Here is a 16,334-nt window from a genome sequence, read left to right as displayed (position 1 = left end):
AGGGGAGGTGCTGATAGGAAAAGGTGAGGATGGGTGAAAATATTAAGATGGGAGAAATATTTCCTCTTCAGAATAACAAATGGGTTTCTGATATGTTTTTTTGACTCTTCCTGACAAACCTCTATAGTTAGAAGTAAACACTACATCCTTGTGAAGAGATTCGGTCCCTGATTCAGAAATGCCTTTAACAGCCTGGGCTTAGCAATAAGCATGTGCTTAGCTCTAAGCTTGCCCTCGCTGCTGCTGGGATCATGGCAAGCCACCTTCTTAAGCACTTTGACTGATGGCAGAAATAATCATTCTGCAGTGCTCAGTTTTGTTGGCAAAAACTTCTTCCCGTTTGGGGGATTTGCATAATCAATTCCTGAGGCCATCTTTTCAGTTTCGACAACATTAATTAGGAAAAAGTACATCGACAGTACAGCTTATCTGCATCCTTGTTACTTGGTGGGGCCATTCACACAGAGGGTGGTCTTTAGGCTTAGGCAGGATGGGTAGGTAGGAAGAAATATCTGCTCAAGGTGCTTTTTGCAAATGGTTTTCCATCTCTTGCATCACCTGCATGGTGCTTTTAATCACCAGCCGCATCAGGGCAACCTTTTTGCACGGTCATGGGAATGTGCTGAGACAAGCAAAACACTGTATATCTACCCAAAGCGCCGTTCTTTTCGTACCAGGTAGCTGCAAGTGTAGAGTTGATGCTTCATAAAATTCTGACATGCTGGAAAGAGAGTCCTAGATCTGTTTTATATGCTGTAGTAAAGGTGATCTTTGGAAATTGTTTGTTGAATAACTCCGCAGTCTGCTGTACATCACTTTTATTGACGATAAGGAAGATGTCATCAGTAGGGCTTGCCTTGGAGAAGAATGTGGCGAGCCGTTGATTTGGCTGAAAATGTTTTATTCTGCGCTAAAGATCTCACTGGCTACTGCAGGAAGAAAACGCTCCTACTGATGCTCCTGGGTATTGTCTGCAAAGTTTATCGACATCCCCCAGTGCTGCACAGGCTTGTGGCACATAACTCTGCAGGAGAGCCAGGAGGCCCCTGCCGTCGTGCTCGGGCTTCTTATGTCTCAGTGCCATTTGGTGGTAGTGTGCTGTGAGTTACCGACTTCTGTTGGCAGTCCAGCTGCAGGGATGGATGTGTGCAGGTCTCCAACCTTCAAGCTCAGAATTGCACCACTGCCTACAAAATATGGTTAGGGTGCTTTTATGAGAGCTACAAATTGTAGACTATTAGGGGAGAATCATTTTATGAGTGAAGCAGGATCCCTCTCATCTGCTGTATGTGCTGTGTCATAAAGGGGTCACCTATCTCATGTGGGATTTACGTGGGCAACTGCCTGCTACTTTACTGAGAGGAGAAAGCCATTACAGGATATTATGAGAAGCAGTTTGCAGATTAAACTGTGAAATGCATGTTGCTACTAACCAAGAATATTTTGCAAATTGTCTCTTTCCTAAATCAGCTTGTGTCCACTGAAAACACACAAATCAATTAAAAATAATTGTCAAGACAATTATCTTCTTTCCCCTTCAAATAGGTTTTTAAACCTTTTTATAGAGCATTTTCTCCTGGAGTTTTCCACCTTGGGAGGAAAAGTGTTCTTTCAGCCCTAGGCATAAGGAATATGCATCCATACCAGTTTTGTCATGTCTCTTTAGATCTCTGGGGTTACAGTCTGGGTACCAAGACATTAACACAGTTGTTCTATTCTTGTGAAACAAATCCAAAAATCATCAGGAAGATAGGGAGTTAGTGACTCTAAAGAGCATTTTAAATTCCATCATATTATTCAGTACTTGGGCACATAACTGCACTTCCTATATATCCTAGACTGTCTTGTACGCTCTGTACGATTAAATCTTGAAGTTTTCCCCCCTGCAATAGGGGACATTGCTGTGACTGGAGCCTTTCAGAAGCTTCAGTCAGAGGGCAGCTGCCGTAACCTCACTTCTAACGCATCTCAGCTATTTTCATCTTTTCCTCTGAGTAACCCTGGAAAGAGAGCATACTTGAATCTTGAGAGCTCACAGCATTTGTCACACCTGCATTTAATTTAATACCTAGTACTTTCTTGAGACATTTGCTTTCAGAGGTATTTTATTCCTATTTGTGGTTTTGATGGATTTTCAGCTTTTCCCATCCATTACCGAAAATGGGAATTAACCTTGAGTTTGAAGATTCATAGTTTGGTCATTACAGTACCCACTGCTTAGAGATCAGTCTTGTGTGAGCAGGTGAATGCAGCTCCCTGCATCTCAATTCATGACAGTGTTTTCCTTCACCTATCGCCACTGATTATCTCTTTCTTGCCAAAATAGTTTGATTGACATGTGCCCTATCTGCTTTCTCCTTCCGAAATAAGGCCTGAATTCATAGAATCACAGAATCATTAAAGTTGGAAAAAAACACTAAAATCATCTAGTCCAAACACCAACCCATCCCCACCATGCCCACTAAACCATGTCCCTCAGTGTCACATCTACCCTTTACTTGAAAACTTCCAGGGACAGTCACCTCCCTGCACAGCCTATTCCAATACCTCACCACTCTTTCAGAGAAAAAAATTTTCCTGATATCCAACCTGAAATTGATGGTAGCTTTCATGAGATTTAGGCCTTATTGATGCCCTCTGCTTTGTGATGCTGGCTACTCTTTTCGGTCTTTCCTTGGTTGTTGACTGTACTGTGACCATGAGGAGATAAAGAACTGTGGTTAGATCACCCAGTGCCATCTGGATCCTTCCATAAAAAGAACCATAGCACTGGTTAAAAATACATTCTCTAACTTCTGTCCTTAACAGCCTGCTCTAAGAAGTCTGATATTTCTCCCCACTCACTGATACCATCTGATGCCCACCATGTCAGAAGATCAGAGAGAATGAAGGGAACTCATATATCCAAAATTTCCAAAGTCCAGCAGAAGATCAAGGCCACCTGGGAGGGAGGGAGGGACAGCAAAGCTTTCTTAAGATCCAGCAAGTGTGAGCTCTAACTGGATGGTGGTATCTAAAAATGGAGCTGTTCCCCTGGTTGGTAAGAGAAGATAGAATGGAATAGAATAGAATCATTAAGGTTGGAAAAGACCTCTAAGTTCATCTTGTCCAACCGTCTGCCTACCACCAAAATTGCCCACTAATCCATGTCCCTTAGTACCACATCTGCATGATTCTTGAACACCTCCAGGCGTGGTGACTCCACCACTTCCCTGGGCAGTGCTCAGTGCCCAGCCACTCTTTCAGAGGAGAATTCTTTCCTAATATCCAACTTGAACATCCCCTGGCACTACTTGAGGCCATTCCCTCTCATGTTACCACCGCGGGAGCCTCCCATGTGGTGATGGACCAGGTGCAAGCAAGGCAGAGCCATTGCAGCAGGCTGCCTGCTGCTGTCAGCCCCGATTTAAAAAATTAAAAAGGCAAAAACTTATGGCAGCACTTAGGAAGTCCCCGGTTATTTGCTTGGTGTATTAAGAGACCTGCGTGTCAGATTTTATATCGTTGTGAGCACCAGAAGCATATTTAATGTGCTGCGCACAAAGCAGTGATATTCTGTATTTAATAAATGTGTGTGTGCGTGTGAGTATTGATGTACGGCACTCGATGGCGCGAGGCGCAGTCTTTTTTTTGCAGATGAGGCCACCTGTTCCTCCTTTCCTGATCTGACAGGTTTTAGTCTCTTCACTGCAAGTGGGCGGACAGTTGGATTTGATTTACTGGATACTTTTCTCCGGTGTGATTGCAGCATAATTATATCGATAATCAGCTCCATTTGTGGTCAAAATGTTTTCCGGCACACACACACACACACATTCTGGATCATAACAAATTACAAAAACGTCCCATTTTTTTGTTCAGAATGGTTAGAATACGTGATAAATATAGATTGATTTTTAAGAGCACGTAGTTGTTACTCAATCGACCAAGTGTGTGTGGTACCCGACAAAATTCACAGTTACGCTTTGCAGGTATTCTGTCATAGATGTGATCCTTGCTAGAGAAGTGGGGGGGAAAAATGGATAATTGATTTTTTTTTTTTTTCATATTTTGAATCACGGGTTCACCTGAAAAATGAGAAGGAGAATAAGGCTCAGAGAGGGGAGGGACAAACTACATGGGCAGAGAATGAAAACTTTCCACCAAAAGACGAATAAAATATAATTCTGCGGCAAATAGTTTTTCACTCGGCTGAAAGCAAACTCTTCTATTTCTTTAGACTTTGGTTGCTCTTGTTATTTTTGAGCTTCAAAAAAGTAGGTGCCGTTTGGAACACCATTTCATTTTTAGCACGTATCATTTAAAATATTTTAAAAGATTTTTTTATATATAAGCTCTCATTTTGTCTTCCTTCTTTATAAATGCTGCGTTTGACACATTCATGGATTATCAATTGACTGAGAATTTTATTTTACTGTGGAAAAAATTGTTCTGATCACTTAGTCTAACTTTAAAATAGACATAGCAGCATTGCCATCAATGTCCATGCAATAGGTGTCTTTTCAAGTATACTTAAAGGTGATGTGAGTGCCTAATTGATTAAAAATCATGTGGAATTAGGAGTGGCCTTTCGGTACCTAAAAGGGGGCTATAAGGAAGAAGGGGACAGACTCTTTAGCAAGGTTTGTTGTGATAGGACAAGGAGAAATGGTTTCAAACAAAAAGAGAGGAGATTTAGATTGGATATAAGGAAGAATTTTATTACAATAAGGGTGGTGAGGCACTGGCACAGGTTGCCCAGAGAGGTGGTAGATGCCCCATTCCTGGAGACATTCAAGGTCAGGCTGAATGGGACTTGAGCACTGACCTGGCTGTAGGTGTCTCTCTTCATTGCAGGGGAGTTGGACTAGATGACCTTTAAGGGTCCTTTCCAACTCAAATGATTCTATGATTCCTTGTGCTTAGTATTGGGCCAACACTTCCAAACCTTCAGCAACACTGGTGAAAAATTTTTGGCACGTATATTGTAACTTCATCACGACTGAATGTTTCTCCAGGGTTATAATATTCCTCTGTCTACCCACAGCTTTAAATGCTCATTACTGTGAAGCATCCTGTGCCCTCTCATTTCTTTAAGATGACCAAGATGTGGCCGAGCTATGCACGTGGTGCCAGAGGTTTCCCTTCTGTTGGCCTCTCCCATTGCTTGGAGTGATGCACGCTGGCCTGCAGGACCATCTGTGACAGCACTGAGAAAAAAGGAGTCTCTAAACCTGAATTAATCATTGTAGCAAAGGCTCCCTCTGCCTTCAGTTCTGCAGTTCTCTCCATGAGGAAGCGCCAGGGAAAGGGAATGGGGAGATTTTCTCACCAAAAATTCTCCGTGAGCCTCTTTGGCTCGCTCCCACGGCCTGGCAGATCAGGAGACAAGGGAAGTTACCATGGCCTTGGGGTTTTTCTCAGGCTGAAAAGAGTGGCCTGGCTTAGAAAGGAACAGAAGGAAGTAACAAGGATGCCCTACACTGGGAAGTGCTCCTGACATCACCCCGAGGACACTTTGGTGTAAGAAGCAGAACTGGGATAGCTGGCCAAAGTGGAAATTTTAATTTTCATTGAAAGCTGGGTGTTCTAGAATCCGAGTTTTGCCTTTATTTTCTTCCTTTCAAAGATAATTACATGCTGTGCATTGCAGTACACCGGCAAACACCACTGATAATTACAGATCTGACATCTGTAATTAATGTCCTAACTGGTTCCGTCCTGCATGTGATACTACCCAACGTGTGACAGAGGGCTAATTCATCAGAGCAGCAGGAAAGCTGGTTCCATTATTTACATACAGGAGAGGGCAAGCGATTGCTGGAGAGAAAGGGCAGAAAGGAAACTTGGCAGGGAGAAGTCCCTACTGTCTCTCTCAGACGCAATCTTAAAAATGACAGGCATCATTAATAAAATAAAAACAACCATTTATTATTGATTTTCTTGCAATTGTGTACTCTTAAACAGCCCAAGTGAAAAAAAAATATATATATATATATGTTAAATTTGGTTTGCATTGTGCGTTTTTGAGTTTTTTTTGTTTTGTTTTCAGTGGGTTTTTGGGTTTTTTTGCGAACAGAAAGGTAAAAAAAAAAAAATTCATTTCAGCTCAAAAAGGTTTCTTCCCCTATCTGCAAAGAAAATTCCTCAAGAACTTAAAAGCATCTTTAAACAAAATGCATTATGAAAGGCAGTGGTTCAAATAAGCTCAACATTTTTTACGTATAAAATTCCAGAAGCTGTTTGCAGAGACAGATTTGTCTGACTCGAGGTCACATTGTCAGTGGAGAGGGAGCCGAAATTCATCAAAGTCTAGTTATAAGTCAAGTCTTCAATTAGTGTTCCGTTATCCTAAAAAGAAAGGAGAATGCTAGTAAGGCTGGAAAGTATTCAACGTGTGCGTGCATCTGTGTGTATTTATGTGGATATTTAATGGGAGCAGGTCTTTATCTTTAAAATTCCTATTTGAGCAGAGATTTAACTAGACCTTTGCCTTCCTCATACTGTGAGAAAGGAGTGTGATAGGGCTTTATTGGTGAGACGTGTGCACTGAAAGCAGAGCGTGGCATTTAAAATCCCTTAGGAACCTTGTTTGATCGTTTTCTCCCTGATAATGTTTGTGTTGCTCTTCTGTGGCTCTCTTGTTGTTTCCTCACTTTGACTGTCATTTCATCTACTCACCAAACAACATTTTTTTATCTATTTATTTTTATGAATTTGTGCCAGAGGATTTATTTATTAAGCTAATTGGACCAGAGAACAAAAGAGCAGGAGATTTCCCCTCTAGACAATTGAACTTCAGTTAAATGGAATTATGGAAAGGAACAGACTTCTTTCTGGTTTTTGTTTTGTGAGCTGGAGGTGGGCATCATCTGGTGGGCATTATCTAGTGGGTGGCAACCAGCCCACGGCAGGAGGTTGGAACTAGATGATCTTTGATGTCCCCTTCAATCTAAGTCATTCTGATTCTGTGATCATTTCTTGCCTTCATCGGCCTTGCTTCTGCACGTGCCCCCCCTTCTGGTTCACCTCAACTGATGCAGTATGGGTAACACCCCCAAAACACCACTGTCGTGCAGTGGGTGGAAACAGATGGACACTGGCAGTGGCAGAGCTGCAAAGACACTCCAGGTGCATGAGCCACGATGTTTCCTTTGATCACAGCAGCAATAGATGAATGACATAAAGAAGGATAACTTTAACCCATCCACTTATGGACATGCATTCATCATTAGTGACTGGGTATGACCAAGGCAGATCACGCAGCCTTGGAGAGCTGCATTTTGTTCAATCAAGGGCAGATCACCTTGAGAAACAGCTCACTCCCCTCACCTCCTTTGCTCCGGTTTCTCACCAAGTACACTGAGTTCAAAATCTCCCAGCTGTCATTCTAAGTTGTGCTGCAAAGTGGACTTCTACTTGTATGGGAGATGTCCTTCCCCTTTGCTGTCACAGATGCTTTTTTCTGAAGGGAGACAGCTGCCAAGCAGATATCACAAATGTCTGGAAGAGCCCCAGAGTGCCCTTCTCAGGAGCCTTCTGCTGCTGGAAATTACCCCATGGGTGAGAACCAGCCTCAGCTTTTCAGATCTACACTGGTTTATTTTGCTTTCTCTCACTTTCAAACACAACACAGTCAGATTCAACATATATTTTTACACGGACACAAATCACTGGCATATAACAAGCCCTGCTCTTTTCACCACTGGCAGTGTGTCCATCGTATTCTTCATTCACCTTTTAAAGATGAAAGCTATATGTATTTTTAATCTGACAAACTCTTTTGTTTGGAGAAAAGGCAGAGATGTCATTGTGATTTCTATTTTTTGCAGTTTGCTTAGGGAGCACTCTTCTGGGCTTTCCACTTACATTTCATTAGCAAGTCCTATTGGGTAAGCTCTTCTTTGTTCCTGTGGACGCAACACCCAGTAGCATTTTGAATGCATTAAGCTTGCGTCTCCCAGTATAGCTTCATCTAGCAACAAGCTCGTCTTCAAGCCGTGGGGCTGCTCTGCAAAGCAAATTAAAGAAAGTGAGATGCATCTGGGGAAGGCAAGCTAAGATCTGGGGAAAGGACTGGCAAGGAGACAGCCGGAGTATGGTTCATAGGTTTCTGTAATGCTGCTGTAGAGCTGCTGACTACTTAAGGTTGTCTTCATAGTCATGTTGTCAGAGTTCCAACGTCAATCTTCCCTAGCAAGAAATAGATTCTATCAAAAATAAAGTTCTTTGCTGATAAATTAAAACAGATTTTCAAGAGATTTTGGCAAAATATATATGAGGACTTTCATACATCACTGTTACATTAGCTAGAAGGTGTGATTTTTTTTTCCTTCATGCTCTTAAGTGGCAGAGCTGGGCTAGCAAAAATTCAAATATAGACCAAGCTTAAGCATGCAAGTTGTATTTCACCATTACTCCTCAGGCTGTGTATGGCACATGCAAGATCACTTCACTTCCACAAGCAGCAGATGAAATGAAACATCCATTAACTTTTCATGCACAGAAAGGGTAATAGTGGCTGGAGAAAGGAGATGACAGTTTATTTGAACACCAGTCACTGCAGCATGGTTACAGAAGCATTAGGACGGTGCTGTGGCCAGCAGGCTTTAGAGTGGGAATTCTGCCCCTCTGTATGTCTTGGATTTGTCTGTAGGTTTGTGAAATGTGTCAAGAAATGACCTCAAGACAGTTTCTAGGGTCATGTCCTCAAGCAGGAAATGTCTTTTCCGCAGGCCACCACTGTTCCTCTTCTGGAGCTGTGGCTTACCTGAGCTATACTCTCCCATCTGCTAATTGGAACCAGTTAGATTCTTAATTCTGAATGTCCGTCACATTTCTCCTTTGTTTTTGAAGGTCACCATTCAAGAAGATACTGGCATGTACTTGAATTCAACCAGATGATTATTATTATATTTTAGTGGAAATAATAATACTTTCCATCCCAAAAGTGAGGATTATACTTCATTGCTGTATCATATTCCAACCTGAATGCTGATGTCTGATGCATATGGCAAACGCTTCTGGTGGAGCCAGAAGCTTAATCTTAATTCTGTAGCACTCCTACTATGAATTTCTTGTTCAGTCTCAAGTCAGCAAAAACCTATTCTGAGTGCTGCTAGAGCATTCTCCAGACTCCAGGGTCTGCTCACAAGGATTTTCCATTTCTCTCCTTCATCTGCCTTTGCAATACCCCAGGTTTTCCCATGTCCCTCTCTGCACCCCAGGCTGGGAGTTGCTCTCCTTGTGAGTTTGCCATCCTCCTCATCTTCAAAATCTCTTCTCAGCTCACGCTGCTGCTGGGAAGCTCGTCTGCTCTGACCCACCCTTGAGAGGGAAAAAAAGCCAGAGAAGGGAAAGGAGACAAAGCAGAGCTATGTCTTGTGTGATCACTGGGAGTCCTGGGGCCTTTTGCCTCTGCTGTGTGATGCTTTTCTCCCCTTGCTAAAAGACGCTCTGGGCAGGGACTCAGTCTCCATCCCAGCAGGCAGACTCACAGTGACAGGAATCCAAATTCTAGATGGCATCCTGCCTCTGGAGGGACTCCCAAAGCTTTTCAGTTCATTGCCAAACTCACTGCAGCCTTAACCCCTGACAAAGGAGCTCATTCCAGGCATGCACCCGGAGAAGATGCAGAGCAATCCAGCTTTAAACAGCCATACTATTAAAGCAGCCACTCTGCATCATTTCAAACAAAATGCACTTTAAAAACACTTTAATTTTTTTTTTTTAAAAAAAAAGGACTTCAGTGACTTGATACTTTTCTTGGGGGAAGATGTGAGGGACTAAACTTTGGATATAAGGAAAAAGGTTTTTACAGTAAAGGTAGTGAAGCACTGGCACAGGTTGCCCAGGGAGGTGGTGGGTGCCCCATCCCTGGAGACACTCAAGGTCAGACTGGAAGGGGCTCTGAGCACTTGGTGAAGCTGTAGGTGTCCCTGTTCACTGTAGGGAGTTAGACTGGATGACCTTTACAGGTCCCTTCCAACTGAAACAATTCTATGATTCTAAATATCATTAAAAAGCAAAATAAGTTTGGACTAAAATTCAACTTATAAAGATATTAACCAATCAAAGGGAAAAGCTACATGAACAGATCCCCATTTGGTCTCTGTTACAGGAACCTGAGCAGCAGGGAGGTCTGCAGGCTGCCTCATGATGGGGAGCTGTGGACGGCGTTGGCCAAGAGACTCTGCTACTGTTGGGCTTTGGTTGTACATGGACTGTGTTGGCCAGTCAGGGTGCAAATACTTCCCAACTAGGACTGCCACCGTGCATTCACATGGTGCTAAGCAAGAGGCCCTGAGTTATTCTGTTTCTAGGCACACAATAGAAAATAACTAATGATGTCCTGAGTTAATGCATGAAGATTGGGTGTTACAGGTGACGTGAAAAGAGAATATAGCTATGAGGCCCTACTCATATATTTTTTACATCTCAAGAAGCCTTAGGCTGCAGCTGGAAAGCAGCCACTTGTGTTAAAAAGAAAAAAAAATACGATATAGCTATTTTTATAGCACAGAGTTGTTTTGGACAGGATATGAAGAATATTAAATCTGATTGAAAATATAACAACAGCAGAGGTGGGAAGGATGCAATTATTCAAATTGTAGCTTGGCCAGGACACCACAAATACCTGGGATAATGAGCCACCAGGCTGTCGATTCCCTTCAAAGTCCAGGGCAAGTATCCAGCAGCCCATCCAGAGATGGCACCTCCTCCACTGAAGGACTGCAATGGACTCAGTTGCTCAGCCCATTTCATGCAAGACTTTCCATTTTGCTTAACAGTCTTTTTCTCCAAAGTTGTCTAAACCCCAGCCTATTGCCTTGCCAAAGCTGCCCAAAACTGTGTGGCTGGAGGGATCAACGACATCCTTAAATTCACATGACACACTCGAGTTCTAAAGCCTCTCCTGTTCCACAGGAGGGGAGCATATCATTTTTGTACAGCTAGTTCTCACTGGATTCTGCTTCTGGTGGTGCTACTCATGTAAACTCTCTCTCTCTGAGAGAGGAAGGTTTTGCAAGCGTAAGGTGACAATCCCATTCCTGGGGAAAAGAAATCTTTTTTCTTTTCTCACTAGAAGTAATTTGTGGCTCTATATCTGAAAGCTGCTTTTTATTGAATATATAATTACTACAATCCAGAAATGGTCTCCAAAGTGCCACAAAGTTGTATTTAAAATATATGTTAATCTTTACATCACATATGGCCTTCTTGTTTCCTGCTTTTACAATTCCTTCTACTCATAAGAATTGTTTTTTATTTACACCTCTGCGAAAACAGAATCAATTCCCCCATACACACTGTTGCATATTCTTTGGAGAGAACATATTGATTGAAAAGCCTTCTACCAGTCTTATTAATCTCAAGCAGTATTGACTATGTACAGTTGTATGTACCTGTTGTACATGTGGAAAACTCACAAAATAACAATATCAATAATATTCTGCAACAGAAACAATCATTTTATAAATAATGAATGTGCCATATTGAATTCTACAGATATTTGGGGCACTTTTTTACTTTTACAGGCTCTGTGTCCAACTTTGTTGACACCAATATAAATAAAAAATAAATCTGTTGCATTCAATGAGGTTACATTCATGCTGGAGCCAATATATGAGAGTCTTAGAGCAGTCGTTTGTCAAATGAGAAAGTAGGACATAGCATAAGTACCATCTGTGGAGGGTGATTCATAAGACAAGAATGCAGCATAATCAGTTAAATAAATACTACCCTTGTGTTTTGTACTCTAAATGGACCTTACTCTAGCACAAATCATAATGCAAGGTCAAAGCAATTGCAGTGGTGTGTAGAATTTGCTATTCTGATTCTTAGAACTATGAGGAATTAACTCTGCTTTTAAGCTGGAGCGAAGCCAGAGATGTGCATCTATTCTTTTCCACGTTCAACAGGAGCTAAATTTTTGCCTGGAGGGACAGGATACAAGATGATAGAGCAGGTCTTAACAAATCAGCTGAACTCAAGCTGTGAGTTTTTGAGAGAAGACATCTACCAGCTGTGCCTTGGCCATGCAGGGTCAACACATGGACCTGGTGGGAGAGGTTGGCTCCCTGCATATGGCCAATGGGACAGTTGCCCCTGGTGTAGGATGAGCAGAGATGGTCTAGAAAGGTTCCTGTGTAAACATAGCTTAAATCCAGCCCAAGCTCTTGGAAAAAAGCTGCCTTGGTTTGTTAGGTGCACGGATTGGTTGTTCTTGCAGAAGTGTCCCAGGTCTGGAGGTGAAAGTGGAGGTGATGGGACCCCAGCAGCAAAGATGCACAATGAAGGCACCTCCAGACCACACATCTGCAACTTGGAACCTACTGGGGAGGATGTGACCACAGAACATACTCAGGCCAGGAGAGGAGGGGGGCAAGAACAAAAGCAGTGCTTGATTGTTATGTGGTGAATGAAGAGTGTGACTTATGGCCAAATATATTATACCCATGCTCCCTCCTTTCTGTCAGACTTGGATTCTCTAAGGCATTTGCTTTTTGTGTTCTCAATTTAGGAGGAGAAAATTGTGCTTTTTGTAATTGTGACTCAGCAGAGTTGTGATACCCTTCAAAAACAGAAACTAAAGCAATAAATACCTTAGCAATGAGCAAGTCCTTTAAACAATCGCTTTAAAAGGTATGAGGCTGTTATGTTGAAAGGCACCACATACTTTTTTTTCCCCTCACTTTATTATTATCTGAATCATCATAGACCCTAAAGGTCACTGCCAAGATTAACATTCAGCATCACCAAACTGTAGTGAAGCAAAGGCTCTGTTCGAGAGGGGTTCAAAATGTCAAGTAATGAGAATGGAAAAAGGATCAGGAGGAAAAAGGGGCTGTGACTTGTCCCAGGGTTACAAAGTGAGTGAGCAGCAGACCGAGGAAGAGACCCGGGGTCCTGTGGCTGAGAGCTGTGATTTTTCTTCCAGATTGCATGGCTTCTCTGTTATCCCTTCAGATCAGTTTTGTTGCCCTTTAGCTATTGTCACCCTCAGACCCAGCACCATTTCTGACTGCGATGGCCTCATGCCAGAAGAAAGTGCTCTTTAGTTATTAGCGTCAGAGGAACATCTGAAGATGCAATGTTTTAGTTTAGCACCCCTGAGCTTCAAGTCCTTCTTTAGCAGTGCCTTGGTTTGGGTGTGCCACTTTGGACCAGCTCTCTCCTCATTTTGATGTGGCTAATCACGGCTGGAATGACTCATGCTCATACGTGCAAGCAGGGCTGGGAACCAACGGATCTCCCTCTGAATTTCAAGAACTCCTAGTTCCTGCTTGTTCCAACAATAACAAAGGAAAAGGCCTTTCTTTGGTGGCATTTTGGCTTGCTGTCGCAGTGAATCATGGAGAGGTATGTAATAACGAGAGGAAACTTTTCAAAACTCATTGGCACTGGAAGGAGGCAAGTGTTTATTTTAACCCAGCTTGCTTACATTTTCCCTTCTCTTTTACAATTCCATTTGTAAAACATAATGTAAATTACTGACATAGTCTTAAACATGCTAAAAGGATGAGCTTTTAGAAGGAGCATGGGAAATACAATTCTACATCTACTAAAATGCAAAATACTAAACCAGATTCCAGTATTCGGGCACTGTCTGAAGGACAAAGGATGTTAAAAACATTACAAATGCGCTAGCTTAATTTTTCAGTTTGTGATGGATTAGCTTTAACATGCATTTTAATTTGTACTTGGATTTTATCAGCTGTAGACAAAGTTTGATAATCTCTTCTTGTTTAATTAACACAATCCTCTTAGGAGAGAGAAATGTACAGACAATAATAATTCTGTACATTTTATGACAATTCCACACTGACAACCTGAAATATCTTTCTTTAAGACATACCTATGTGGGATTCTTTCAAAAATCTTTGCCTTCTCTGCTTGTAGTGGATGTGTTTATGAGGAAAAAGAGAGAGGGAGCGCACATTATAAAATGTTTCTTCTGCGTAAAGAGCCAAGAGAATGTGTAAATAGACTGCATAAATAGCAGCCGGTTCCTTAGAAACCAGGAGGCACACCCTTACAGAGCTCAGCTCCGTTACGCTCCTTAAAATGTGAAGCGACTCATTCTCAGTGAGGCTTTACTCTGCCTTTTCCCCGCCATCGTGCCATGGATGAGATCTGAATTTGCCTCTTATTTCCCTCAGCACTGGCTGTCTCTGGACAGGGGCTGTCTTTTTGCTGCTAGGACAAAGACAAGAAACTTTCCTGCCTTTGTTAAAGTTCCAGCCACTAGCTCCATCCTTTCTGCATTGTCTACACAAGTTTGAGTTCATGGTTGGACTTGATGATCTTAGCGGTCTTTCCAACCTTAATGGTTCTATGATTCTGTGATTTTATGATTGATTCTCTGCTTTGATGTGACTGGGGAGATAAGTCACCTCCAGACCAGGAGCACTCAAAACATCTATTTTGGTGCAAGAACAGTGTTAAGTTTCAAAGTTGAACATCAGCAGATTAGCTTGGAAACGTAGGCTGCTGTAGGGAAAGAGAACCACATCGTCCCAAGAGGAGATGGTGCTCACACAGCCTGTGGTCCTTGGTATCCCCAGAGCATTCTGCAGCACAGAGCAATGCCCTGAGCTTTCTTCTTATACAGACCAGGCCCTGCTGAAGCAGAGCAGCGGGCTGGCAGCCGTGCATTCCCACCCACAGCCCCAACACACGTCTGTGTGGAAGAGCTCTGTGGGCCGCACGGTGTGCGAGGCTGCGTTGGCTCTGTGTCATATACACACACACGTGCACAGCCATAGAAACCTGACATAAATATTTCAGTGCATATTTTACACTGCAAGGTTTTTTAGGTCAGGCTTTAAGAGGACTGAATATATTTTTTTCCGCTTGTGTTTTCCTTTGACTCTGCTTTTAGAAATCAAGATCTTCCTCTCTGATTCCTGCAAGCTCTAATGGCAAGTTAACATTGCTGTGATAACTTGGGCTGTGCCTTTGGAACACATCAGAGTACACTTTTATTGCTGCCCCATCCCCAGCCCTGTGAGGCTGCTCTCTCTGGAGCTGTTGTCCATCATGCCCTGAAGTTTCCAGGCAGGAACTGGAGAGCTCTGCTCAGGAGAGGGGGTCATTCTGGGCCATGACTTCAGTTTGCTCATCCTCATCTTTTGGTGGAGCAACTGCGCTCTGACATTTGTGCCGGTTTATGTCCTCTGCAATCAAATTTCAATTAAAACTCATATTTATTGGGCTCTATCCGAGTGCTCCTTGATTTATGACAAATCCTCGATAAGCCAGCACTGAATGAACCGAACCGTGCTTTCACCTGGCTCCCAGTCTCCCCGATCAGGAGCAATCTCCTTGATTTGACCCTCTCTGAATGTCTTATTTTGATCATGAATATCCCAGAGCCGCCTTAAAAAGTTGCAGTGTTCCGCTACGTGGGAACATTCGAGATTGCAAGTGATGCAAAGCGCGAGGGCTGCTCGGTGCTGATGTGTTCCCCACGGGGAGCTGGGCTCTTAATGGTGTGTAGAGCGGCTGCCGGACTGGGGAGAGGCGTGAGGGCATCCAGCCACAGAGCTGCCTCCATCCTCAGCCACAAAGCAGAATGCCCTGCGTCCTTGTGAGTGCAGTGCTGGAAATACAGTGAGGAATGCTCTTGATTAATTAGCTACTAAAGCTTGGTTCCCCGAAATTGTCTGATTCACACTGATGCCTCTGCCTCCTGTTCTCCAGAATTTTACCTTTGAAGTAACTTCTTTGAGAAGTCATATTCTGCGTGCTGAGGCTCGGTGGACTGGGATCGCACTCCTTCCGCTCCTTGAATCTCCTGATTATTCTTCTCCGAATCAAAATATGCATATATTGTTGCATTCCTTTGCTTAATCTCAGCAGGAAACTTCACTTTAAAGCACCTTCAGGTAATTACTACCCAGCCCTTCCCACAGCAGCGTTTCTGACATGGGACACAGCTTCCCGCATGACAATATCCAGATCAAACAGCACTGAGGTATTGTTTCATCTTCTGGCGATGTGTGCACTACTCCTGCATCAGGCAGACGCCTGAAGGAAGAGCTCTCCCCGTGTTCGGAGACTCCAGAGCAGAATTTGTCACTTGGAGCAGTGATTTATCACTGTCCACGGGGGATAAAGGGCAAGGGAGGGTTCTCCCCATAGGACTCCCAACAGAAGGGGCTGGAGCTAAGGATGGAGCTATGCAGATAATAGCTAGAGTCCTCACCTATATTTGGGATAGAACAGAGTTTATTCTTCTCCTGTATATACTGAACAAGAGTTTATTCCCTTTCTTTATTCCTCTCTATTCCACTGCTTTCGTGTTTTGTGCGGGATATTCGCAGTAATGATGCGTTAAGGCTCCCTGAGCT

This window comes from Numida meleagris, chromosome 10, assembly GCF_002078875.1.
Source record: "Numida meleagris isolate 19003 breed g44 Domestic line chromosome 10, NumMel1.0, whole genome shotgun sequence".
NCBI classification, from domain to species: domain Eukaryota; kingdom Metazoa; phylum Chordata; class Aves; order Galliformes; family Numididae; genus Numida; species Numida meleagris.
Note: the sequence above shows the minus strand (reverse complement) of the source record.